The sequence below is a fragment of the Belonocnema kinseyi genome, chromosome 2 (assembly GCF_010883055.1).
Source record: "Belonocnema kinseyi isolate 2016_QV_RU_SX_M_011 chromosome 2, B_treatae_v1, whole genome shotgun sequence".
NCBI classification, from domain to species: Eukaryota; Metazoa; Arthropoda; class Insecta; order Hymenoptera; family Cynipidae; genus Belonocnema; species Belonocnema kinseyi.
The window spans coordinates 46082285-46086073 of NC_046658.1; the positions used below are offsets into that span (position 1 = coordinate 46082285).

Sequence of the window (3789 nt, forward strand, 5' to 3'; positions counted from 1 at the left end):
GAGCTCTTCTTAATATTTTGACACCAAAATCATGTCGATACACCTTACCGACTGCGAGTAAAGCCACCCACGCTTTAACTTGACAGACTGTATATATATACTTCGGTCGTATAGTGGTAAGTATCCCCGCCTGTCAAGCGGGTGACCGGGGTTCGATTCCCCGCCGGAGAGCCATTCGGTTCGGTTTTGTTTCTTCTAGAATCAAACCGAAGGGCCTATGACAAAGCCACCGAACGCGTCCTCGGGTTGCGGATAGAGGGTTCCTGTACCAAGGGTTTCTGCTGAATATGGTTACAAAAATAAATAGGCAGTCGCGCACAATTGTCCAGGGATGGTCCCGAAGGAATTAACCCCCAATCGGAGGTGTGAAAACCGTACTGAAAGCTGAATGGCACCTGGGTGAGGTGTCTGGAACGGTGACTCTGGGATATCGGGCGACCTCTCAGAGTACGCAGCCTTATCCTTGCATACAAGGCTCCACAAGGATGGACGAACCCCTTTCCCTAGCTTCTCGTGGGAACAACAATGACAACACCAAATATAGTTGTAGTAAGTGCAGTTCAAAACAACAGAACGCGCAGGGCTCCCGACACTGGGTCGGCCATCAATGCCGACCAATCTAGAGCTGGGGAAGCCAATGAAAATGGATTCCATGCGATGGATCGGCGGGATCTCGCGACCTTTGGGTGTATGGAGCGACTGAATCACGACTTGCTAGAGTGCTAGAGTGCTACGGCTGCATGCTCCGTGGTGCGAGAAACACCCAGAGCTATCGCACTTTTCGCAGCAACGTCTGCGAAACCATGCTGAACTACTCCGTAAAAGGGGCTATGTAAGCGGAACGCCTACTCTACCACAGCTAGAACAAGCCGGCAACAGAGAAAGAGATGCGACACTAAGACCAATCGCGGGCAGGCATCCAATAGAGGAAGAGTGATGCTTCATGAACCGGAGAAACATCAACACCAAGGTTTCTCTCAAGCCTAAAGATCTGGCTGAAATGGATGAGGAGCTTCATGGACATTTTTCCGGAGAATCCGACCTCTGGGCTATCAATTATTGTGTGTATAATGCAGCGAGAGCTTTGGCCGATGCAAACCGTAAAACAAAACCAACGGTTGATCATAAGACCAAAAGACGAATGCATCAACTTGCCATAACGATAGCCTGGGCAAGACAGTACGCGTCCCGCATTCAGTGTGTGATTGACTACATCACATCTGGCAGGAATTTTACCGCCAAGGTTCGAAATTTCGCGCGCGAACTCCGGCCCCGTTATCACACACTTAACATGTCAAAGCTGCTGACCATCAGGCAGCATATTGTTGAGAGAATACGGATACTATCTGAAGCTAAGAGAATTCTAGAGCGGAGGGAGAGGTGGGTCGGAGAAAATCAACAGTTTCTCTCTGACCCATCTAGAGACTTCCAAGACCCTCCAGTTACTGTCGAACACCCACCCAAACCAGAGGAGGTCGAAGTATTTTGGAGAGAAGTCTACGAAGTTCAGCATAGACTGGACGAAGACTCAGAAAATACAAATAGCGTCAAGGAGTTATGTGTTGCCCTCATAACATCTGATAAAGAATGCCCACCCATCACTACCGCGGAGGTGAAAAAAGTCTTAAGAGGGATGAAGAACTATTCCGCACCGGGACCAGATTGTATCAAAACCTTTTGGTGGAAGAAGTTTCCTTTAACCCGTCAGCATTCGGCCCGTAGTATCACCTCATATTTAAAGTCGGAAGAGCCGATTCCAGAGTGGTTGGTGAAAGGGCGCACAATACTCCTGCCGAAAATAGGCAACTTAGCTGACCCGAAGAATTACAGGCCAATAACTTGTCTGAACACACTTTATAAGATATTCGCAGCTGTCCTAAATGATAGGATTGTTCGGGTAATTGAACTTGTGTGGCAAGAAATGTATGAACAACGAGGCTCAAAGAAAAGCGTAGTCGGATGTCGGGAGAACCTGCTCATCGATAGATATGTCTGCAAAAATGCAGCATTCTACCAGCGTGACCTATCGATGACCTGGATTGATTATCGGAGAGCTTTCGATTCGACCTCCCATAGACTTATCATCTGTCTGGTAAATCTTAAAGGTTCATCCGCAAATAGTTGGGTGCATAGAGAGATTGATGCCGCTCTGGAAAACCAGATTTACTGTCTCATCTGAAAAAAATCGTGTGACAACTAACAAGGTCACATTTCAGAGAGGTGTCTTTCAGGGCGACACCATGAGCCCACTCCTCTTTTGCGTTACATTATTGCCACTATCTCTAGCACTTCGCCATTCCGACGGTTACTTGTGTGGCAAACCTGCAGATCGAAAGTACAAGGTCATTCATGTATTTTACATGGACGATCTTAAGATCTATGCTAAAAATAGAAAGCGACTGCATCTAGCTCTGGGGATTGTCGAACGATATACTAAGGAAATTTTTAATGGAATTTGGGTTAGACAAATGCGCCGAGGTTTATTTGAAGCGAGGAAAACATAATGGCATCCCTGAAGATCCTGAGCTCGATGATAGAAGCGCCATACGACACCTTTGCGATAGAGAGACATATACATACCTGGGCGTGCCACAGAGCCGCATTCAGAATGTGACATCTATAAAGGATACTCTCCGAAGCAGATACAAACGTCTCATCCGACAGATTTGGTCTTCCGAACTGTCGGCGTGGAACAAAGTATCTGCAACGAACATACTTGTCGTCTCGGTACTACTCTATTCATTTGGAGTAGTTCCATGGACTAAGAACGAGCTCAGATACCTTGATATTAGGATGAGAAAGGTTATGCACACGAAGAAAAGCATGCACCTTAAGTCTTCCGTTCCGCGCCTGTACATCTCACGCCGTCAAGGGGGTCTCGGAATATTGAGTCTTGAATGTCTTCACAACAGGATTATTCTGGGTACAGCACATAGAGTTGCAAATGGATGGTTTCATCTTTGCATGCCAAGACGGCGTCATTTCCACCTTAACATATTGTCGCCACATTTTGAGCCAAGACATTCCCGATGATAGCTGCAGGGCGTGTTATGCACACCCCGAGCATTTAGCTCACATACTAGCTAGTTGTCCAACTCACGCGGGAACGACCTAGATTCAAAGGCACAATGCGGCACTAAGCGTGCTTTATTACCATCTCTGTCACTCTTACTGCATTAACCTTAATGTCGCTCCTCTAAATGCTTCTCGGGAAATTGAGTCAATTCTCGAGAATGGGAAGTGCCGCATATACTGGAACTTTATATTCTCGACAATCGTTTCTGTTGCACACTCGAGCCCAGACATGGTTCTTCTTGAGTTCCAGAAGCGAATCATGTTCGTTATCAAATTTTCGGCACCAGCTGACAAAAACATCATAATCAAGGAGAATGAAAAGAAAGAGAGGTATCGAGACCTTATAAGAGAGTTGCAACGATTGTACCCGGAATATTCTGTTAAACTAATCGTCCTTATCATCGGTGCTCTTGGAGGTGCCAAGCTTTCACTTGCTAATGGCCTAAAAAGCATCCCTGCGTGTCAACAAAATGCTAAAACACTTGCGGAAATAAGGCAGAAGGCGGTTGTCCTTGAGTGGCTCCGTGTTCTTAGCGTGCACGAGGCTTTTGCTGGGTCGACGTATTGATTCCTTTACAGACTGTAACCACCTATCTCACGGTCGTGAGACGTGGTTATGGCTGAACTTTTACCGCGATTTCGCTGGGAGCGGGTGCAATTTTTCAGATTAGCGCCTGCTCCCGGCGAAATCCTGCGGTTGTCCTTATGGCAAAT

At 46.8% G+C, this 3789-nt stretch overlaps 1 protein-coding gene and 1 non-coding gene across 2 annotated transcripts in view; both read left to right on the top strand.

Moving 5' to 3' along the window:
- The window catches only part of LOC117167342 (fumarylacetoacetate hydrolase domain-containing protein 2A), a 53658-nt gene that overhangs the window by 15250 nt on the left and 34619 nt on the right, over window positions 1-3789 (top strand). The window lies entirely within an intron of this gene.
- On the top strand, window positions 100-171 carry Trnad-guc. The gene has a single exon. It is a non-coding gene; the product is annotated as a tRNA-Asp (tRNA).